This window comes from Saccopteryx bilineata, chromosome 2, assembly GCF_036850765.1.
Source record: "Saccopteryx bilineata isolate mSacBil1 chromosome 2, mSacBil1_pri_phased_curated, whole genome shotgun sequence".
NCBI lineage: Eukaryota > Metazoa > Chordata > Mammalia > Chiroptera > Emballonuridae > Saccopteryx > Saccopteryx bilineata.
Genome location: NC_089491.1, coordinates 377,869,211 through 377,893,428, shown reverse-complemented (window position 1 = coordinate 377,893,428; position 24,218 = coordinate 377,869,211). Strand labels below are relative to the sequence as shown.

The window sequence follows — 24,218 nt, the reverse complement described above, 5'->3', positions numbered from 1 at the left end:
GGAATGGGTGGCTAAGGGGGCAAATCTGATTAAAGCACACTCAGGGTGAGGGTGAGCCATATCCTCAGCCGGCCTTCTCTGTCCCCCCTCTGGGTTGTCCTGGCCAAAGAAAGCCTTGGCCAGGGGGAGGTTTGCAATCTACCACAAGAGCTGCAGCTGGCCGTGTCCTCTCCCGACTGTTTGGGGGCAGGGCAGGGATCTAGGAAAACCTACTTTTGATGTGGAACTTTTAAGCAGAGGGTCCTCCTTGGTGTGGTTTGAAACATTGTCATGGTGTGTTTAGATAATGTCTAAATTAGCCCTCCATAAAGACTGGGAATGAAGGAATGTCTAAATATAACTATGGGACAGGGTTTGAGAACCGCCTGTGGACAGCCTGGAAGAATCTCATCCAGAGGTATAAGATAGCAGAAAAATCAAACCTACCAGCCATTCCCATTTCCCCAGCCCCAAGCATTATTTAAAGGGGCAGAGAAACACACCACACACACACACACACACACACACACACACACACACACACACGCAGTAGAGGTCAAACCAGGCTTTGGACATTTCTGCCCCTTCCAGGTTCCAGAGAAGAAAATGCCAAAGAGTGGGGGTCAGGGGATGCAGGGGGGCCTGCAGCTGCCAGGCTGCAAATGTTGAGGAGGCTGTGCAGGTGATGTGTGGAGCCAGTGGGTGAGCGCTTGGGCCTGTGGAGACGGCTTTTATTAGAAACCTTCCATTTTTCTGGCATGTCGCAACTTTAGCCAAACCACTCTGGGCGAAAAAAAAAAGTCTGGCTGTCCTTAGCCCCTGGGTGGATTTGATTTAATTTGGGGTAGGGTATGGGAGTGTGGAGAAAGGGCCCTGGGCTGGACGACTAAAAAGTGGGTTCTAGTTCCCAGCTGCGCCATAACTTACAGTGGGACCTTGAACAAGTCAGGCCCCCTCTCTCTGCGCCTGTCTCTTCATAAGTAAAACGCGCAGGGCTGCCCCATAGGCGCTCTAGACCTTCCTCTGCCCTAGGTTGTCTGTCATCCTACAGTTCCTACGGGGACAGGGGAATGTTAGCCAAGCGTGGAGGGAAGCTCTCAGACCCGACTCGAGGTGGCGGAGGCGGGAATGCCGCGGAAGTTGGGTCTCTTCCCCAGATGGTTGGGCCCCAAGTTGGCAACTCTCAGTTGGGCAGGTGTCCCGAGCTGAAAAAGGAGGTCAGTGAGAAACAGTGCGCCTCCAAACTGCGAGCTGACACCCCGCGCTCCTCAAAGCGCCGCGTCTGGCGGGGAAGGGGCGCAGCGGGGACGCGGACCTCTAGGTCTTGGGTGTGGCGGACCCACGGCCACTGGGTTACGGGCGTGTCAGGGACACGGGGCTCCCGAGTCCCAGGCGCGGCGGGGACGTAGGCGTGGAGGGCGCGGCGGACACGTGGGCTCCTGGGTCACGATCGGGGGCTCGCCTTTCCCGTCCCGACGCGGCCCGGCACAGCCGCGAGAGGGCGTCGCTCCAGGCGATCGCGCGTGTCCCGGGACGTGGCGCCTGTAGAGGCGTGGCTGGGCTGGGCGGGGCCGCCGCCCACGGGACTCCGGATCCTCGCAGCGCACGACTCACCCTTCCCCGACACGCTCCCTCGACTGCAAACCAGGAAGCCCGGGGGAAAGCCCGGCGGGCCGGGGGCCAGTGGGAGGCCAGGGTTCCCGGCAGACTGCGAGCCGAGAGGGGAGGGGGGCGGCCATGGCAACGGGCGTGGGCCCGGGGACGCGTGTGAAACGCTTCTTTCTCCACATTTCGCTGCTCTGGCCCCCGCTCGCCGCCCCCGCCGCCTGAATAGCTTTCTGTCTTGGCGGACCCCCTCGTTGGGCTGTTGATTGTTTAACTCCCAGACTGACTGGCTCTGGTGAATTTCCAGACTCCTCTTTGGGACAGGTCCTGGGGGAGGAGGGAGAAATCCGTGTGCAGTGAAAGCCAGGCACAAATAACCTTGCACTGCGCTTCTTTCTTTTGATCCTCTCATTCCGTCCTGGCCTGTGATGTGGCAGGGACAATGGCCCCATTTTACAGATGGCATAACTAAGGGGCATAGTTACTTGACCAAAAGCACATCCAGAGATAAAACTAGCAGAAATGAGAGAATTCTTGTCCCTCCACTGTCAGCCCCAGGAGTGAGGCTCTAGAAGGCCCTCTGTGCCTGGGCTCAGAATTTGATGGGCCAACCATCTCCCCCTTTTTCTGCCCGCATCCTCTGGTGAGGGAATAGCAGGCTTCAGGATCTGCAAGCCACAAAGGAGAGAGGACCCAGGTCTTCGATTCTGTTCTGGGCTCTCGGGCTTCCTTCTGCAGGATGACTCTGTCCTACCCCATCCTGTCCTCCCCACCCCCACCCCATACTCCACCTTTCCCTGCTTTACTCCATTAGAATCAGAGGCTAAGGACCAACACTCCTATTTTCTCATTAATAAATCTCATTAACGACCACTTGAGTGTTCTATTTTGTAAAACTTGGACAAGCCCCTTCCCCATTCCGGGCCTCAATTTTTCCATCTGTATAAGAGGGACGAGTAACTCCTAAGAAGCCTTCCAGCACAAATATTCCAGAATTCTCATTCACTTACTTTCTCCACAGGCAACAACCCACCATAAGGAATTAAATTTTCTTCCTTTCCGCTGTACTTGGCTCCCTGGCACCTGTGCACATAGTATTACTCAATAAAAGGTTATTAAATAAGTATAAAGGTATACCTCTGCCTGTTCCCTTTCTTCTAACAAATTCCTAATGATGACCAAAAGCAAGAAGAGAAAAATATGTAGGCTTATCAACCCTTTCCAAATATCTCTGCACCACCTTGCAGGATGAGGAACAACCTCTGAGGGCTGGTGGGGCAGCAGAAATATTTCAGTTTAAAAGCTGGGTGTGGCCTGACCAGGCGGTGGCACAGTGGATAGAACGTTGGACTGGGATGTGGAGGACCCAGGTTCGAGACCCCGAGTTCGCCAGCTTGAGCGTGGGCTCATCTGGTTTGAGCAAGGCGTGATCACCAGCTTGAGCCCAAGGTCGCTGGCTCGAGCAAGGAGTCACTTGGTCTGCTGTAGCCCCCTGACCACCATCAAGGCACATATGAGAAAGCAATCAATGAAGAACTAAGGAACCACAACGAAGAATTGATGAGAGTTTCTCATCTCTCTCCCTTCCTGTCTGTCTGTCTCTCCCTATCTGTCCCTCTCTCTGACTCTCTCTGTCTCTGCCACAAAAATAAATAAATGGATAAAAAAAAAAAAAGCTGGGCGTGAATTTGATCTCTGCCCTTCCCTTACTGCCTCTGGCCAGTTGCCCTTTTGAACGTTGCATTCTTGGGTGTTTCCTGGCTTGTGGATATATCATCAACAATGGCTCCCATTGCCTGACTGGTAGTGATGCAGTGAATAGAGTGTTGACCTGGGACACTGAGGACCCAGGTTTAAAACCCTGAGATCACCAGCTTGAGCACAGGTTTCAGGTTTGCCAGCTTGAGCACAGGGTCACTGGCTTGAGTCTGGGATCATCAACATGATCCCAAGTTCGCTGGCTTGAGCAAGGGGTCACTGGCTCAGCTTAAGCCCCCCAGTCACTGCATATATGAGAAGCAATCAATGAACAACGAAAAGTAATGCAACTACAAGTTGATACTTCTCATCTCTCTCCCTTCCTCTCTGTATGTCTGTCTCTGTCTCACTAAAATAATAATAATAATAATAATAATAATAATAATAATAATACAATGGCTCCCATTTTACAGATGCTAAAATCGAACAAAAGCGCCTTGGCCAAGAACACACCACAGGCCAACCGGTAGAGCATCGGCCTGGAGTGCGGGGGACCCGGGTTCGATTCCCGGCCAGGGCACATAGGAGAAGCGCCCATTTGCTTCTCCACCCCCCCCTTCCTCTCTGTCTCTCTCTTCCCCTCCCGCAGCCAAGGCTCCATTGGAGCAAAGATGGCCCGGGCACTGGGGATGGCTCCTTGGCCTCTGCCCCAGGCGCTAGAGTGGCTCTGGTCGCGGCAGAGCGACGCCCCAGAGGGGCAGAGCATCGCCCCCTGGTGGGCAGAGCGTCGCCCCTGGTGGGCGTGCCGGGTGGATCCCAGTCGGGCGCATGCGGGAGTCTGTCTGACTGTCTCTCCCTGTTTCCAGCTTCAGAAAAATACAAAAAAAAAGAAAAAGAACATACCACAGAATACAAGGTGGTAGACTGTTGGGCAGATAAAATATATATATTATGCTTACTTTGTTAAAGATGGCGCTGCCCACATGGATATTTCTGAAGTTGGAAACCAGGAGGCAGTCAGACAGACTCCCACATGCGCCCGACCGGGATCCACCTGGCACGCCCACCAGGGGGAGATACTCTGCCCATCTGGGGCGTCGCTCTGTTGCAACCAGAGCCATTCTAGCACTTGAGGCAGAGGCCACAGAACCATCCTCAGCGCCCGGGCCAACTTTGCTCCAATGGAGCCTTGGCTGCGGGAGGGGAAAAGAGAGACAGAGAGGAAGGAGAGGGGGAGGGGTAGAGAAGCAGATGGGCGCTTCTCCTGTGTGCCCTGGCCGGGAATCGAACCCAGGACTCCTGCACGCCAGGCTGACGCTCTACCACTGAGCCAACCGGCCAGGGCCACCCAGGTGATATTAATGTGTGTTGGGGGCGGGCTGTGGGCAGGCAGGATCCTTGTAGCCTGGGGCTTGGTCTTAGGACTAAGCCTTTCCCACCCTTTTTGATGTGGGATGGTACACTTTCATGAAGAATCCCATCATGCTTCAGATAAGTGACTTTGTATTAGAGACTTCCCTATTTTGTACATTGGATTAAAGGTTTTGATTTCTGCACTATAAAGTGGGGCAGACCGGGAGCTTGCTCTTTCGATTCCTGAGATCAGCATTGGAGAGGAGAGCAGAGAAAGGCCACATGGAGGAGGCCAGGAGAGGCAGCCAAGATGGCGGAGTGTTGAGTGAGAAGCCAGTTTGTGCAGAGTTTGTGCAGGGAGAAGGAAGGAGATGGGGAACAGAGGTGAATAAGTCTGGTAAGCTAGAAACCTTTGATTCTAGGAAACTCGGATAAGTCAGTAGTTTTGTGAGCACTGAATGAATGAGTGTTGGAGCCCAGTGTGTGTTTTTACTTGCCCGCCAGGTGCAAGCTAGGATTAAAGATGATGGCCCACCAGTTTTTGGCTTCGTTGTTTCATTACCGACTGTCCGAATCTCATGCGAACCTGCATGGGCCAGGTGGCTGTGATGGTGGCCCTGGCTACTGGCTTTACATAGACACAAAACCGTTTCCTCATTTGTTCAATGCAGATCATAATAATGCCTGTTTTACAGGATGGCTGGAAGAGAAGGGAAGGCTGTTTGAAAGCTGTAACCTGCTCTAGCAATAACGCTGATGCCTGGCGCTGGGCCGTGAGAAGTGTTCTCTCCTTAGGTATTTGCATCTGGTTCATAAACAGGGCTGGGCAGAGGCAGGAACAGGACATGGCCTTTGGAGGAATTGACAGTGAGGGTAGGGGACACCAAGTACACAGATTGATACAACCCCCCCGGGCAGTTTTCATAAAGCGTGCTGCAGGTGCTGCAGGCCCTCCCTCCCCGCGTACTGGGTTGGTTTGTTTTGCTTTGCTTTGTTTGAACATCTCTGGCATTCTTGGCATCTCCCTTAAGGGAAACATTCACAGTTCAGGGTCTGTCACCCTTCACCCAGCTTGAGTGACACACCCAAGGGAGAGGTTTATTGGGTGATTCCTCTGTCCCCTTTTCTTGGGGGTCTCTGTGTGACCCCTCCCAAAGGCCTCGGAACTCGGTTTCCCGCCTTTCCCTGGGGTTCAGCTCCCATCTGCAGTGTGAACACAGCAAGTGGTCCTAGTTGGGGTATTTGGGTTTTTTACCTTGTACTTGAATAATGCTCTAAATGTTTAAAATGTATTTTCTCAAATAAATGTACACTTATTTGTACTGTCATATGGCCAAAATGCACATGCATGTGGTACAAAATTCAAAACATAGAAAAGAGAATCCAGGGAGAGGTCAGTCTTCCGCCCTCACATGCTCTCAGGCCCCCTAGTGCCTTCCCAGAGGAGCCCACTCTCACTGGGTTCTCACATATCCCTTCAGAAATCAAACATCCTCTTTTAAGGAGTTTTTAAAAAGCAATGTTTGTCAAGTCGTGGTCTCTAGGCCACCTGCATCGGAGTCACCACAGTGTGGGCTCATTGGATAGCAGGCGTTAAAGCCAGAGGACACGGCGCTGACCAGTTCGACGGCTCTCACCCTGTGGTTGGAAAGGGATTCACTCTCACATGTTCCTGTTTCTAGGTGAGGAGACTGAGCCCAGACCTGGTCAGAGAATGCCAGGTCTGGAACCAGAGTTTGCGACACTTCCAGCTACACCAGTGTTGCGCACACTGTGTGCGTGTCCTTAGAAACGAAGCTGTTTTTGAAATGAAATCACAGCTGTAAGCACGTGTGAAATAAAGGCAGAGCTCCTCCTCCTGTTGAAGTGGGGGTGTGGTAGAGCGAACTCGGGGAGCCTCCTTGGAACCCTGGGGTTGCAAGACTACATTCTCATCTAAGGTGACATCCTAGAGGCGACAGGAACTTGGTATTCAAATCCAAGCTGGGAGAAGGAAACCAGAGTTCCAGCTCAAGGCTCTGGATGTGAGCCCTGGACCCCTCCCTACCCCGGCCCTCGAGCCTCGTCAACTCCGGTTCTCAAATCCTTCGAGGCCACAGAGGGCTGTTGTACAGAGGCCGCTCGGAGTCCACGTGTCCCCATGAAGAGAGATGGCCTCCCTTGAGCATCCACATCCGGATCGATTCAGGCGCAGCTACGGAGACCCCGGATGTGCCCGCGCAATAAACTCCAAGCAGTTTGAAATTAGTCCCTCCCTCTCATGGCTCTCATGATAGCTGGAGAGCGCAGATAGAAAAAGAAGTGATAAGGACATTAGACAGGGGTCTGCTGGGTGGGGTAAAGGCAGGTGGGCAGGCAGGTGAGTCCTCTCTGGATACAGGGGAGCAGGGGAAGGGCTGGACGGGGGGGGGGGGGGGGGGGAGGCCGGGAAAGGCTGGCGCTGGTGGGGTGAAAAGGAACTACAGGGTGGTAGAGAACTACCTTCCAAGGGACGCTCGGCCACTGTCCCTCGAGATGCATTAGAGTCGTGGTCAGACTCCAAGAAGCGGCAGATTGGGACCCTACCCCCAGCTTAATTAGACTAACCGATCTGAGAAACTTGAGCTAGAGTTTCAGCAGATCCTCGCAGTGAATTCTTCCATCCTCTGGGTCTTCTTTCCACAAATCTTAACTCTTCCTCCCCCGCACTCCCCTCCGATGGCCCCTGGGTCACTCTCCTCCACGCACACACTGTCCTCCTATAGCCGCGCCCTCTGCCGAGGGCTGCCCCCCATATCTGCGCAGCTGGGTCGCTCGCTGTGCCCACACCTCAGTGAGGCTTTCTCCAGCTTTGAATAAGTCTCGCTCCTCCCCCTACTCTCAACACCCTCCCTGCTTTCTGTTCTCATGGCATAGGTCACTTCCTGGCATTCTATATCTTTACTTGGTTGCCTGTCCCATTAGATGTTAGATCTTTTTTTTTATTTTTTTTATTTTTTTTTAATTTTTATTTATTTATTCATTTTTAGAGAGGAGAGAGAGAGAGGGAGAGAGAGACAGGAGAGAGAGACAGAGAGAGAGAAGGGGGGAGGAGCTGGAAGCATCAACTCCCATATGTGCCTTGACCGGGCAAGCCCAGGGTTTCGAACCGGCGACCTCAGCATTTCCAGGTCGATGCTTTATCCACTGCGCCACCACAGGTCAGGCTAGATGTTAGATCTTTGAGGGCAAAAGTCGTCTGTGCTGTGCTGCCTAGAATAGCTCCAGACACATAGAAGGCACTCACCAAGCATTCGTCGAATGAAGGAGTGCACGAGCGGCTCCCTCTTACAGCCTTCCTCTCTGCAGATCTCTCCCTAGGATGGAGAGGGGTGCTTACGATGGCCAGGAGCTTGGATTTTGTGAACAGTAAGAGCCAGTATGTTCTGGTACTATTTCGCCACGCCATGAGTAGTCTTAACAGCAGCATTACAAATCTTACCAGAAGGTACAGGTGCCAAGTTGAACCAGCTTGTCACGGTGGATGACAGGGATCCTAGGGGGAGAGCAAAAGACTGGGCCTTGGAAAGGGACCACCATAGGGCTTGAGAGGAGCAGGTAAAAGGTGGGGTTCCTTGCTCCCTGCGTGCTGCTTGGTCACCACAGACACTGAGCCAAGGGGAACCAAGAGAGGGAGGAGGCAGTCACGACGGAGTGTCAGTGAGGCAGCCAGCCAGGTACCCCCTCGCCCCTGCCTCATTGTCCTTAACCTGCCCTTGGCTCCTCAGATGACTCAGCAAGTTCCAGCCTCCGGGGGCCATTGCAGCACTTCCCTTGGGATGAGAGGATCTTGCACGACATTAAGTAACACCCCTGGGAGGGCAGGAGGCTCAGAAAGTCAGCAGCAGCCTGAGACAAGGGTCATCTAGGGCCAAGCACGCCTGTGTCTCTGTATGGAGAACTTCAGCCCGGGAAACAGCTGGTGCAGGGAACTTGAGGGTGGATGGGTCCCCAACCTGAGCTGAAAATCAGCACTTCAGCTACAAGCGTTTGAAGAAATATGGTTTCAAAGCAGCAAACCCTCACAGAAAATGAATGCAGGGGTGCCTTGCTTTAAGTCGCTACTTATAGGAAAACCAAACATTTACCAAGGATAAAGAAAGGGCTCGTTCTTCCTTTTTTTTTTTTTAATTAAATTTTTTTTTTTGTATTATTGTGAAGTTAGAAGCAGGGAGGCAGTCAGACAGACTCCCGCATGCTCCCGTCTGGGATCCACCTGGCATGCCTGCCAGAGGACAATGCTCTGCCCATCTGGGGCGTTGCTCTGTGTGGCTGGAGCCATTTTAGCTCCTGAGGCAGAGGCCACAGAGCCATCCTCAGCACCCGGGCCAACTATGCTCCAGTGGAGCCTCGGCTGCGGGAGGGGAAGAGAGAGACAGAGAGGAAGGAGAGGGGGAAGGGTGGAGAAGCAGAAGGGCGCTTCTCCTGGGTGCCCTGGCCGGGAATCGAACCCAGATTTTCCACACGCCGGGCTGACACTCCACCGCTGAGCCAACCGGCCAGGGCCTTGTTCCTCATTTTGAAGAAGGCTGCTTGCTCCTTGGGCACCTGTGCATGTGAGCTTCCCTGGTCAACTGGAAACCATCTCCTCTATAAACATTCAGCTTCCACACGGTAATCATTGGACATGTGGCACTTTCTGATGAACACACACTGTCATCAGATTCTTAGAGGATCATTACCTACAATGATCCCCATCCTGCAGATGAGAAAACAGAGGCCTGAAGTGGGGGAGTCACAGAGCTCAGCCAGGCCTTGGGTTTGAAGCTCTTCCCAGCACATCACGCTGTCCACGTGTGGTTCCGCCGAGAGCTCTGGGAGGTGGATACAGAGCACGAGAATGATCCGTGTGATCAAAGAGAACACCAGCAAGGCGAAGGTTCCAGCCAGGTTCCCGGCATCAGAGCCCAGGTTTGGGAGTCAGACAAACCTGGGCTCTCGTCCGAGGTCCGCCACTCACAAGCCGCTTGGCACGCGCTGGACCTCCATGGGGCTCAGTCTCCTCATCTGTAAAATGAGGATAATACTGGTGAGCTGTGGGGATGGAGTGATGTATGTTATTGCTTAGAGCAATGCCTGACACATAGCTGCTATTATTATGCCTGTCATTCTTGTTTTCTTACAGTATCTCACACTCCTTATGTGAGATATCCACAGAGACGTGAGCAAGCATCTCCTCTGGGGGCAAGCAAGATCTCCCCCCTCCCTCATCTCAGCCTTTTTCTACCCTCACTTCGGGCTTCCAGGAGGTCACCTTGGGCTAGTTCTTTCCCAAACCCCAGGGGCCTCCCTGCCAGGGCCGGAACCCACCTTGTAGCTGCCAGCTGTCTTGGCCAAGGATGAACGGCATCACCCATGGCCCCACTGGCGTGCGGTCACCAGCCTCTGCCTGCGGCAGGGACTGGAGCCCGGCCGTGCCTGGCAGGCTGCCAGGGCCTCCTTGGTAGGATGCCCCGCCACTCCCTCCACTCCCTCTGGCCCTCTATTCTGGGAGCTGTAATTTAGACAGCCTTCCCCGCCCCAATTGCTATCTGTGGCAGCAGTCACCGTTCCGAGGGCCCTGCCCACCCCCCCACCCCCACCCCGCTAGACTGCCTTTTCATAAACAGCTCCCAGGCTGCCCTGTTATCTTGGGCGCTGTGGCTCTCGGGAGGAGGCCCTGCCACCCTGGAGATACAAATGACTCTTCAATCCTGGGGGAAGCCGGCCAATGTGGGCAGAGACGGGATGAAACCTTCACCCACGAGAGCTCAATATAGCAGCCTGACCCTGCAGTCTGCTGGCGTGGGGTGGGGTGGGGTGGGGTGGGGTGCAGAAAAGAAGAGAGCCTGTCATAACCCCTCCAACACCCTGGGGACTGGGTCAGCCTGGGCCATAGTCTCCCCAAGGCCCCTGCCTCATCTAGGCATGCTCAGCTTTAGGCCACGACAAGGGTGGGGTGAAGGTTCAATAACAGCAATGAAAGTGGTATTGCTAAAATGCAAATGTGATTGTGTCACCTTCTAGCTCCAAACCTTCAGTGGTTCCTCGTGGCCCTTAGGGGTGAAGCTCATAAGACCCTTCTCCTCTGCCCTTTGTACCATTTCTCTCACCTCAGGACCTTTGCATAGGCTTTCCTTGTGCCTAGATACAGTTCTCCTCTTCGTCTAATTCCTACTCACCCTGCAGGTCTTGGCTTAGAAGTCAATTGTCACAGAGCTGACATCACCACACATACACAGTCTCCCGGGTCCTCCCCTTGCACTGGGATGAGTGTCCTGCCCATGTTCACCAGAAGCACCAGGCCCTCACCAATGCACTTGTCTGTCTCCCTAGCTGACTGTAAATGCTCCCAGGGCAGGGAATCTTTCTGCTCATATTGTTTTTCCAGCATCTAGCCCAGTCCTGCCATACAAAACGTGTTCAAGGAAAATGTGTTGAAAGAACACATGAATGAATAAATGAGTGATTGCTCTACCCCTTCAGGATGAGTGGGTCTCTCGGGGGGGGGGGGGGGGTTGCTACTTTGTGCCCTTCGTTTTCCTAGAAGCCTTGACTTCAGTGTTCTGTTGCTTTTTCCTCTGTACATAACTTCAAGGTTTTTTTTGTTTTGTTTTGTTTTTATACAGGGTCAGAGAGTCAGAGAGAGGGATAGATAGGGACAGACAGACAGGAACGGAGAGAGATGAGATGCATCAATCATCAGTTTTTTGTTTTGACACCTTATTTGTTCATTGATTGCTTTCCCATATGTGCCTTGACCGCGGGCCTTCAGCAGACCGAGTAACCCCTTGCTCGAGCCAGCGGCCTTAAGTCCAAGCTGGTGAGCTGTTTTTGCTCAAGCCAGATGAGCCCGCGCTCAAGCTGGAGACCTTGGGGTCTCGAACCTGGGTTCTCCGCATCCCAGTCCGACGCTCTATCCACTGCGCCACCGCCTAGTCAGGCAACTTCAAGTTTGCTGCACTGTCTATTTATCTGATCTGGAAAATATGATTGCCATGGCCATAAGCTTGCTTGTTGGTGGGAGCCTCAAGAAGCTCTGAGGATGCACTGTAAGAGAGAACGGCTTCTTTGGGTTGAGAGTGAGGAAGACACAGAATGAGGGAGTCCTCATGTCCATGAGTCACTTAAAAGCAACAAATCGGTTACCAGGAGGCAAGGCAGATGCGCATGCCCAATGGGAAAGTCAGGCTAGTTTGGCAATTTCTGTCGCGTACAGAGATACACTATGTATTTTGCTTGCTCCAAAGAGGAAACTGCAGACTAACCTACAACGACAGCAACGAAGCTGGCGTTAGGTTATACTACCTGCTATCCCTATAAATATTGCAGGACCTCTGGAATTTGAGTCTTTCTGCATCCAAATTGCTTTTCCTTGATCATTTCTCTCAACCTGTAGTTTCACGTGACTTTGTCCCAGATCACCTGGAGGCTGGGAAAATATGGTCACTGCATCTGTCTCCACCTCCTGAGAACATGCGACTCACTCCAGGAGCACAGCCATGGAGCCAAGGTCTGGGGCCAGGCCTTCCAGGGAGGGAACAAGAGAGCAAGGGTGGCTCAGCAACTCATCTCCCTGCCTCTGGAGGTCACATCAGGAGGTGACCAAAGCCAGGGATAGTGAGGACAATCAATCTAGTGGCAAAATATACAAAGTGCACTCTCTGGGCGGGTCACATGATCCAGACATACTCTTATCTCAAGGCCTTTGCACCTGCTGTTACCTCTGCCTGTGGCAGGGACTGGAAACTGGATGTGCCCTGCTGAATAGCTCAGTTGGTGAGAGTGTCATCTCCACACACAAAAGTTGCAGGTTCAATCCCTGGTCAGGGCACATACAGGAACAGATCGGTGTTTCTGTCTGTTTGTCTGTCTGTCTGTCTGTCTCTCTCTCTCAAATCAATAAATAAACATTTTTAAAAAAATATGTATTATCTCCACAGTCAGGAATCCTCATGAAGTTGCAGTCATCTTAAGGCTGAACCAGGCTGGAGGGTCTGCCTTGACGCTCACTCATTGGTTGGGGGCAGGCCTTGGATCTGCAGGCAGCTGACTGGGGGCTTCAGTTCCATGCCCTGTGGGCCTCCTTAGAGGACTGTCTGCGACATGGCAGCTTCCCTTAAGAGCAAGTGATCCAAAGCAGAGGGCAAGAGGAGAGCGAGAGAGCACCCAAGACAGAAGCCACTGCCTTTTCTAACCTGTATTGGAAGAGACGGACCTTGGCTTCTGCACAATGCCACCTTCACCCAGCCCCACACTGGGGGAAGGGACTGCACGGAGGTGAAGACACCAGGCACAGATGTTGAGGCCATCTTGGAAGCTGGCTACCACAATCTCTAACACATACCTGGCATATAGAAGATGCTCAAAAATTAGCTAAGAGAAAAAAAGGAATAATTTCAGGAAAATGCTTAGTGTGGGCTTCAGTTCTCATGGGGAGCCTAATAGCCCTGACCACTGCCTCATCCCTGAAGGATCTTAAACATATTCACCTTAGTCCTGGCCCTAGACAGGTAGCTAGCTCAGTTAGTTAGAGCATCATCCCAATGCACCAAAGTTGCAGGTACAATCCCCGGTCAAGACACATACAAGAATCAACCAGCGAATACACAAATAAGTGGAACAACAAATTGATGTCTCTCTTTCTCTGTCTCTCCCTTCCTCTGTCTTTCTGAAAACCAAATTTATTTTATTTTATTTTTAATTATTTATTTATTTATTCATTTTAGAGAGGAGAGGGAGAGACAGAGAGAGAGAGAGAGAGAGAGAGAGAGGAGAGACAGAGGGAGAGAAGGGGGGGAGGAGCTGGAAGCATCAACTCCCATATGTGCCTTGACCAGGCAAGCCCAGGGTTTCAAACCGGCGACCTCAGGAAAACCAATTTTAAAACATACACACACGTACACACACACACAAATTCAGCTTTGCCCAACCCCCTACCCTGCCCCCACGATGCCCTCTTATAATTCAGCTCCACCTCTTTCCAGCTGTGTGAACTTGGGCGCATTCCCAAGTTCACAGGCCTGTTGTAGGAATTAAAGAAATGAGGGTGTAAGTATCACAGTGTCTGACACACACATGCCCTCCAAAGCATAGCAGCATGGGCAGTCCTGTGTGGGTGTGGGTGTGAATGTGTGTATGTGAGTGTTTCTGTCTGATTTTCTGGGAGCAGTGGCTGAGAGGAGCTGTCCAAGGTTGGTCATGTGGTCCAGACACCAGGTTTATCACTTGGGCCAGAGATGGTCACGTGTTGGGGCCTTAGTCACCCAAACATGCAGGAGAGACTGATGAGCCCTGGCTGCTGTCCTTGTACACTAAGCAGTATGTGTCACACTGAGATTCTTACATTTTTGCAGGGCCGGGAGGGAAGGGGAACTGAAGTCATGGAACCTTTTGAAAGTTTACATGAAAAAGGCAAATGTGTACATAAACACCAAAACAGTATATAAATAAGGCAGAACATTCACTATGGACCATAGCTTCCGAATACTAGCCCTGGACTGTGGCCCCCTTAGAGGCAATGACTGAACCTCGTGTCTCCTGAAAAAATGAATAAATGCATGTATGAAGGAATTAATTTAAAAAAATGAAAGAATCCAATAACTGCCCAAAAGGCCAGGCCAGAATCTCCTCTACTTGTCTAATTGCCTCCAGAAAACTGGCTGGCTTCAAAAGACCTACATTCCAGTTTCCCCTTAGTCACCTTACTAACTATATGACCTTGAACTTGTCACTCAAACTCTCTCAGCCTAATACGCCTCATTGGGAAATTAAGGTCAATTACAAAGAGTGTCTTGAAAATTACACAATTTACGAAAAACATGAAAAACTCTTATTTTGGTTGGACTCTTATTTTGGCGGGCACATCTGGATTGGCATAAGGGGTGGACTTTTCCTATCCACTGGCCCTCAAGGCCCTCCATCAGCACAGGCCTGCCCAAGACTAGGAAGATTCCTAAGTGGGGCAGTTCACTCAGAGGAAGATAAAAACATGCTGAGCTGCCAGGGCTGTCCTTAGTCAGCACATCTAGTCAGTTGGCCAAGTTTCCACACAACTAAGTCTGGGAATGAGTTCTGGACTCATTCTAGGCCTAAGGCCACATCCTACACAGGTAGACTAAATTGAGAATTCTGTGATCATTCAGGCAACACATATATATATTGATCAGCTACTCTACGTTCAAAGCTGCTGCTAGGTGCCGGGGATACCATGGGAGTAAACCCATTATGGGCCCTGTCCTCTTGGAGCTGACAATCTAATGGGAAGCAGATATTATCAGTCACCCAAAAATACAGGGTGTTCTGCAGATGTAAAATAGGAGATTCTGATCTCGGGGATGGGGGGCAGGGCAAATTTCCTTCTAGAAGTGACATATGAGTTGAACCCTGAACTTAATGAGAGGTCATGAACAGCGTGGGAAGTACCACAGGCAGTGTGTTTCAAAGTGTCTGACACATAGCAAGTGCAAAGGGCCTGTGGTAGCACATTTGAAAATCTGAAAGAAGCCTGGTGTGGTTAGAGCACACGAAGCAGAATGAGGAGGAGAAGGATGTGAGATGCAATTAGAAAAGTAACCAGGGATACATGGCAGGCAGAGACTAAATCGCCTTGTTCTCTTTCATGTGACATTTGCAAAGACTAAGGAACTGGAGTGGCAGATTTCAAGTCTCTGAATAGCTGTTACACAGAAGGAGGGTGCCTCATGAGGAACAAAGTGAAGAAATAAAATGAAGTTGCTATAGTCAAGCTGCTAAATTACTAAAATCAAGTAGATTGAGGCATGAGGAAATGATTCTATTCTTGCTTTAACTGGAAATTTAAAAATTTTAACTTTTCAGTCTTGTGTCAATGCCTAGGTTTACATCACATCTCCAGATAACCCTCTGGTTACCCTCACAAAGGACTAAGGAGGGAATGATCAGGTATCCAGACAACCAGTCACCTAGGATTACCATTGAGACCAATCTAGCGGCTAAGAGTGCAGGACTGATTCTTCTTTTTTTTAAAAAAAATATCTTTTTATTTATTTATTGTGGCAGAGGCAGAGAAAGTCAGATAGGGACAGACAGACAGGAAAGGAGAGAGATGAGAAGCATCAATTCTTCAAGCATCAATTCCTTAGTTGTTCATTGATTGATTTCTCATATGTGCCTTGACCCGGGAGGCTACAGCAGAGCGAGTGACCCCTTGCTCAAGCCAGTGACCTTGTACTCAAGCTGGTGAGCCTTGCTCAAACCAAATGAGCTCGCGCTCAACCTGGTGACCTTGGGGTCTCAAACCTGGGTCCTCCACATCCCATTCCGACGCTCTATCCACTGCGCCACCGCTTGGTCCGGTATGACTGATTCTTCTTAACAATGTGCTTTTAACTGTAAGAACTCAGAGTTTCAGCACTCAGAAGCCAAATGAGAGAAAATACCCCAGCAAGAGGGAGCTGAGTTCAATAGAAAAGACATCCTGGGCCCTGGCCAGTTAACATAGTCAGTTTAGAGAGTTAACACAAAACAACAAAGTTGCAGGGTCGATCCCTGGTCAGGACACACATGGAAAGCATCCAAAGAATGCACAACTGAGTGGAACAACAAATGCTTCCCTTCCCCTTCCCCTCTCTCCCACCCTTTCTCTGTCTCTTTAAAAATCAATAAAGATTAAGTCCTGGCCTAGCTCAGTTGGTTGGAGCTTCGTCCCAGAGCGCAGAGGTTGCCTATTCAATTTCCCAGTCAGGGCACATACAGGAGCAGTTCAGTGTTCCTGTCTCTCTCTCCCTGCCTCTCTCTAATAATAATAATAATAACAATAATAATAATAATAAATTATAATTTAAATTAAAATTTTTAAAAAAGAAAAAGAAAAAAAAGGACTTCCTGGCCCAGAGGGAGGCTGGGGCTTGCCTTCTCTACTTTAATTGTTGTGTTTGCAGAAAAAGGGTTCGTTTGTTTGCACATTCTCTTCTGTAAAACCAGAATCCACGGCCACCATCACAGCCGCCTGGCCCATGCAGGTTCGCATTAGATTCGGACAGACGGTAATGAAACAACAGAGCCATGAACTGGTGGCCCATTATCTTTAATCCTAGCTTGCACCTGGCGGGCAAGTAAAAACACACACTGGGCTCCAAAACCGACTCATCCAGTGCTCACAAAGCTACTGACTTATCCGAGTTTCCTAGAATCAAAGGTTTCTAGCTCACTAGCTGTTGGGCAGATAAAATATATTATGCTCACTTTGTTAAAGATGGCGCTGCTCACGTGAATGCCCATCGCCCAGGTGATATTAATGTGTGTTGGGGGGCCCTGGCCAGTTGGCTCAGCGGTAGAGCGTCGGCCTAGCGTGCGGAGGACCCGGGTTCGATTCCCGACCAGAGCACACAGGAGAAGCACCCATTTGCTTCTCCACCCCTCCGCCGCGCTTTCCTCTCTGTCTCTCTCTTCCCCTCCCGCAGCCAAGGCTCCATTGGAGCAAAGATGGCCCGGGCGCTGGGGATGGCTCTGTGGCCTCTGCCTCAGGCACTAGAGTGGCTCTGGTCGCAACATGGTGACGCCCAGGATGGGCAGAGCATCGTCCCCTGGTGGGCAGAGCATCGCCCCATGGTGGGCGTGCCGGGTGGATCCCGGTCGGGCGCATGCGGGAGTCTGTCTGACTGTCTCTCCCTGTTTCCAGCTTCAGAAAAAAAAATGCAAAAAAAAAAAAAAAAAATGTGTGTTGGGGGCAGGTTGTGGACAAGAAGGATCCTGTAGCCTGGGGCTTGGTTTTAGGACTAAGCCTTTCCCACCCTTTTTGATGTGGGGTGATGCAATCCCATCATGCCTCAGATAAGTGACTTTGTATTAGAGACTTCCCTATTTTGTATATTGGATTAAAGGTTTTGCTTTCTGCACTGTAAAGTGGGGCAGACTGGGGCTTGCTCTCTCGTTCCTGAGATTAGCATTAGAGGAGAGAGCAGAGAGAGGCCATGTGGAGGAGGCCAGGAGAAATAGCCAAGATGGTAAAGTGTTGGAGAAGCCAGTTTGTGCAGAGTTTGTGCAGAGAGAAGGAGATGGGGAACAGAGGTGAATAAGGCTGGTGAGGTAGAAACCTTTGATTTTAGGAAACTCAGATAAGTCAGTAGCTTTGTGAGCGCTGAATGAGTGGGTTTTGGAGCCCAGTGTGTGTTTTTACTTGCCCGCTGGGTGCAAGCTAGGATTAAAGATAATGGCCTAGTTCGTGGCTCCATTGTTTCATTACTGTCTGTCCGAATCTAATGCAAACCTGTACAGACTGGGTGGTTGTGATGGTGACCCTAGCAACTGGCTTTACACTAGCCTCATTCTCCTTTGTTCCCCATCTCCTTCTCTCTACACAAACTCTGCACTAACTGGCTTCTCTTTCAGCACTCCACCATCTTGGCTGCCTCTCCTCTCCTCCACATGCCCTTACTCTGCTCTCCAACCTGCTCTCTCTAATGCTAATCTCAGGAACCAAGAGAGAGCAAGCTCCTGGTCTGCCCCCCCCCCTTATAGCACAGAAATCAAAACCTTTAATCCAATATACAAAATAGGGAAGTCTCTAAAACAAAGTCACTTATCTGAGGCATGATGAGATTGCACCACCCCACATCAAAAAGGGTGGGAAAGGCTTAGTCCTAAAACCAAGCCCCAGGCTACAAGGATCCTGCCTGCCCACAGCCCACCCCCAACACACATTAATATAATCACACCCATTCCAAACAATCAGCTGGGCACGGGCTTCCATGTGGGCAATGCCATCTTTAACAAAGTGAGCATAATATATTTTATCTGCCCAACATCTTCTCTGTCTGGTTACTCTACTGTATTACCCTCATGCCCACTGCTATTGAGGGAGCACAGTGGGCAGCTCTGTTAAAAAAACAAACTTCACCCAAGTGAATTTGAACATGTAATTGGCTTTATGAAGTGATTCATCAATCAGCCAGCTACACAGGGAGCAACTAGAAGGGCACTCCCAGGAGCTATAAAAACGGGAGGTTTATAAGCAGGGTGGGGCAAGAGAGCTTTTAACAAAAGGGGGGGAAAGGGATTATTTTGGGATTGGGATATCTTTTTTTTTTTTTTTAAAGACTTTATTTATTCATTTTTCAAAGAGGAGAGAGAGAGAGAGAGAAGGAGGAGGAACAGGAAGCATCAACTTCCCATATATGCCTTGACCGGGCAAGTCCAGGGTTTTGAACAGGCGACCTCAGTGTTCCAGATTGACGCTTTATCCCACTGCGCCACCACAGGTCAGGCTGGGACATCTTTTTTGTGTGTTGGGAGGAGAAAGGAAAGGGTTTTGTTTGTTTGTTTGTTTTGTATCTTTCTGAAGCTGGAAACGGGGAGGCAGTCAGACAGACTCCCACATGCACCCGACCAGGATCCACCCGGCACGCCCACCAGGGGGCGATGCTCTGCCCATTCGGGGCGTCGCTCTGTCACGACCAGAGCCACTCTAGTGCCTGGGGCAGAGGCCAAGGAGCCATCCCCACCGCCCAGGCCATCTTTTGCTCCAATGTAGCCTTGGCTGCGGGAGGGGAAGAGAGAGACAGAGAGGAAGGAGAGGGGGAGGGGTGGAGAAGCAGATGGGCGCCTCTCCTGTGTGCCCTGGCCAGGAATCGAACCTGGGGTTTCCGCACGCCAGGCGGAAACGTTCTACCACTGAGCCAACCGGCCAGGGCCAGGTTTTTTTTTTTTTAATCATGCAGATTGCCTCTTCCTTCTATTGGGGCTGGGGGCTCACGTGACAGATTACCTTACTGGTGCTTGACCAGAAAATTCCACGCTGGTTGATTAAGATTACATTTCTGGGAAAGGTTGAAGCTGAAATTAGGGCAGGTATGAGGTCATTTTGGGCCTGTAGTTTTCTCTTTACCAGCTTAGGACCAAGTGAGTCTGTTGTAGGGAACGGGCCTGGACACAGGGAGGGAAAGAAGCAGGTAAGGGTTGTCTCCTGGCTGCATAGGAGAGACAGGGAGAGAGGAAAGGGGAGGGGACAGCCAGCTGGGGCAGGAACAGGAGTTGGGGTGGGACAGGAAGGAAAGCACTCAGGACGTGGTAGGGGTGGGGGGTGTCTCTCCAGGTGACAAGGAACCATCCTCTTAATGATGGAGGTGCCTCAGGTCCCAGCTGTCACACCTGCAGGAGGACGAGACAGAATTGCCCTGGTGGTCACCAGCGGGACAGATTTGCCAGTTGCTCCTGCCGGACACTTTTGGGAAGGCCTGTTTGCTTGTCTAAGCCCCCTCTCCAGACTGTAAACTCCTTGAGGGCAGGGTCTGTGTCCTGTTCAAGATCCTATCTCCCAGTGCCCGAAGCAGTTAATACTTGTTGAATAAATGAAAGCATAAACAAACAAACACTGCATTGCAGAGATGACTTAGAGGGCAGGAGACTGCCTACAGCTACTGGTGGGACTCCGCTCTGAGGATCTGAGCCTTGAGCTATTTGTCCTCAGATTCTTTCAAGGGCCCAGGAAGAATGGGTGGGACAACACCGAATGGCAACTCAAAACCCAGACACTTCACCTTCCCAGCAGTGCTTCTGGCTAAGGACCTCCTTCATCTCTCTCAGAATAGAAGAGGAAACACAGGAAGAAGCGCCTGGTACAGAGCCCAGTTCCTTCTTCATGGATGTGAAACGCCCCGGGTGCTATAAAGTCTCCACCGTCGTCAGCCATGCACAAATGGTGGTTCTGCATGTTGGCGGCTCCACTGCCCTCTGTCAGCCTAGAGGGGGAAAGCAAGGCTGACAGAAGGGGGCTCCTTCAGAGGGCAGCAGCACTAAGACCACCCTAAATCAAGATGAGTGGGGGACCATTCCAATAAACACGTTTTGGATACAAATCCAAACCAAACCCAGACTCTTCAAAGGGAGGCCATGCGATGTTCTGGTTAAAAACATCGCTCTGCAGCTGACTGCTTGGCTTCAAGTCCTGCTTCTGCAACTTCTTAGCTCTGTGGTCTTGAACAAATCACATTACCACTTTGTGCCTCATTATTCTCATCTGTAAAATGGGGGAACTAATTGATCACAGTGTTAATGTGAGAATGAAGAGATAAGCCTGTTAGAACACTGCTGGCACCCAGGAGGTGCTCCATCAGTGTTAATAATTGTTGTCCAGGAAAGAGATGAGAGACCTAGAAAGGGATTTGTTCGGCCTCAGTCCCTTACCCCCAGCACAGCGCCTTAGACACAGAGAGCCCTACAGCAGACCCTGCAGAACAGCCTGAACGGGGACACTCCCAGTGGCCTTTTCCACTGAGCTGACCCACATCAGCCACCAGAGCACCGCAGGCCCTTTGTCCCCTTCAGATAGAGAACTGCAGACTTCAACATCTGCACTGACCACCACTTGCTACACAGCATCCTTGGGCAATGTGCTTTCTTAATGTTCCCAAGCTTCTGCTTTCTCATTGTGAAAAGAGGAGTTCTAAAGCCATCTGCTCAGGTTGTGGTGGGAATTATGTGCCTGGCACCCGCTGATCCTTCCTCAGGTGAACAGATGTGGGCAGATCTGCCCCCACTTCCCCCTTGACTCCCCCCCCACCCCACCCGTCAGGCTGATTGGAGAGCAGGGGGCTGCATTCCTGGCCTCCCTGGCTCTAATATCCAAACCCTGGACAAGAGTCAAACCTTCTATGAAGACCAGCTGGAGAGCTCCATCCCTGGCGGCCTGAGTCAGGGTTCACCAGGGACTTCTGTCCCTGACACCTCAAAGTGACTCCTGTCTCCACAAGCTCTCTGCCAGAATGACTGCCCTGAGTCCTCAAGTGAACTCTACAGGAGAGGAAGCTCTGCAGCCTCAGAGCTGGGCAGAGGCCTCAACCCGCTGGGGGCTGGGCTGGGGGTGGGAGCAGCACCCCATTCCATGTCGGTCCCCACTTTAGGCACACGGCTGATCATCCACGGCACAACGAGAGGGAACTTTTTTAACATTTTTTTTTTTTTATTCATTTTAGAGAGGAGAGGGAGAGACAGAGAGAGAGAGAGAGGAGAGACAGAAGCTGGAAGCATCAACTCCCATATGTGCCTTGACCAGGCAAGCCCAGGGTTTCGAACTGGTGACCTCAGCATTTCCAGGCCGACGCTTTATCCACTGCGCCACCACAGGTCAGGCCTTTTTTAACATTTTTTAAAAATTATTTTTATTTATTCATTTTAGAGAAGAGAGAGAGAGAGAGAGAGAGAGAGAGAGAAGGGGGGGGAGCAGGAAGCATCAACTCCCATATGTGCCTTGACTGGGCAAGCCCAGGGGTTTTTTTTTGTTGTTGTTTTTTGTGTGTGTGTGGTGTTGTTTTTTTTTTTTTTTTTTTTTTGTATTTTTCTGAAGCTGGAAACAGGGAGAGACAGTCAGACAGACTCCCGCATGCGCCCGACCAGGATCCACCTGGCACGCCCACCAGGGGCTACGCTCTGCCCACCAGGGAGCGATGCTCTGCCCCTCCGGGGCATCGCTCTGCAGCGACCAGAGCCACTCTAGCGCCTGGGGCAGAGGCCAAGGAGCCATTCCCAGCGCCCGGGCCATCTTTGCTCCAATGGAGCCTTGGCTGCGGGAGGGGAAAAGAGAGACAGAGAGGAAGGAGGAGGGGGGTGGAGAAGCAAATGGGCGCTTCTCCTGTGTGCCCTGGCCGGGAATCGAACCCCGGTCCCCCGCACGCCAGGCTGACGCTCTACCGCTGAGCCAACCGGCCAGGGCCAATCCCAGGGTTTTGAACCGGCAAACTCAGTGTTCTAGGTTGATGCTTGATCCATTGTGTCACCACAGGTCAGGCGAGAGGGAAATTTTTAAAGAGAGATGGGATTGTGTCCTGGAAAGTTTAGTGTAGAAAGAACTAGGAGCTTCTACATTTCTCCCACAAAGGCTCTTTACCCACAGCTTCTGAGAACTTCAGTATTCCCATCACTGGAAAGCAGAGTTGGGCAGTAAGGACTCATTATGGGCGGCAATACAAAGTCATCAGCCCACCCCTTCCTCCCCCAGCCCCATCAGTGAATTTGGAAACAGGGCTGAAAAGGACTGTTGATTGCATCGAAGAACCAGCATTTGAATCTAGTGCCAGGGTCGTCTTGTGACCCTGGGCGAGTCAGTTGAACTCTCTGAGTCTCAAGTCCCTATTGTAAAACAGGATAATACGTACTGGAGTGCTTCATTAGTGTGAAGATGAAATGAAGGAACACAGATGGAATGCAGCAGTGGATTTTTCATTCAACAACAAACATCCAAGGCCTACTGTGTGCCGGGCTCTATATACTAGGGACTAGGGGGACATTAACAAATAAAGCAAACATGATCTCTGCCCTCACATTGCTTACAGGAGAGTAGGGCTGTCAGACACTGCGAGGGATATTGTAGCCAACAACTAAGGCAACCAGGTTGCAAGCCCAGCTCGACCATTCCCCAGCTTGGTGGCCCTGGGCCAGCTCAACTCTCTGTGCCTTGATTTCCCAACAGTCAATGAGCCAGACACCCAGGGCCATAGGGTGGTGAGGATTACATGAATCGATACAGGGGGAAATAGTTATAGCACTTCCTATTTTTTGATATAGGGTAAAATATTTACAGCTCTGGCAACATGATCAGTGGACTAAAAGGAGCTGTGTGCTGTGGAACAAGCCAAAAGATGATGTTGAGGCTGGGTTAGACCAGCAAACGGGGAGTACCTGCTGTGAGGAGGGAGGTCTCAAGAAAAGGGCAGGCTGAGCCAGTGACCTAGGAGAGTGAGGAGACAGGACTGAGAGGAAGAAGAACAGCCAGCCAGTTTCAGGAGCTGGGACACTGGGAATTACTGTTAAGGGTTTTAAGGATCAGGTTGGCAGCATTAAAGCATTTGTTTCCCTTTGTATATGTGGAAACATGACACACGTGTGTCCTGTTCCTTACTGTACCCTCACCCCAGTCCCTGGCACAGAGATTAGGGTAATTCCTTGCTGACCCTCACTTCCTGGCTTTCCAGCCCTACCGGCTTTAAACTCACTCAGGGCCTTTCAATTTGCCCCGCAGCCTTCAAGGAGTGGAGCAGGGGTGACTTGGGGAGGATTGAAGGTAGAAGCAGGCCTGGGGGCACCTACATTCTCCCTACCCACACAGCCCCTTTGTGATCTTATGAGTCAGGTGTGCCTGGGCTTGAACTCAGGCAAACATTTCTTCTGAGTGCTATGAACATTCAACCATGAGTGCAGCGACCAGGTACAGTGCCCTGTTCATAGTATGGTCTCAGTAAATACAAGCTTCCCCTTTTTCCTCTCTAAATAGAATCTTCTCTCTTTCTCACCACCGTGCTGGGAGGACAGAAGGGGGTGGGGCGGTGTAGCTGGGAACAGACTCTTAGGTAGCAGAGAAGGTGGGTATTTGAATTACAATACCACCACAAACGGGCAAACTGTTGGTCTCCAACTTGGTGTTTACAGGATAGGGGAGTGGGAGAGTCTTTCCTGGCCATCCCCTCTAACTTGTAACCGGGGGAAGAGTCCCAAAGGCCGGGATGGAGCGCTGCGACTCCTCCTGCAGGGTAGAGGGTTCCTACCTATGCGCACGTGGGAGAGGAACTGAGAAACTGTTTTCCCTGAGCTGTGTCAACCGGTGCCTGTCACCT

The 24,218-nt window shown here is 51.1% G+C and overlaps 1 pseudogene; it reads left to right on the top strand.

Annotated features, from left to right (window-relative positions):
- Positions 1-20,251: 20,251 nt before the first annotated feature.
- Positions 20,252-20,409, top strand: LOC136323632 (small ribosomal subunit protein eS27-like; annotated as a pseudogene).
- Positions 20,410-24,218: the final 3,809 nt, after the last annotated feature.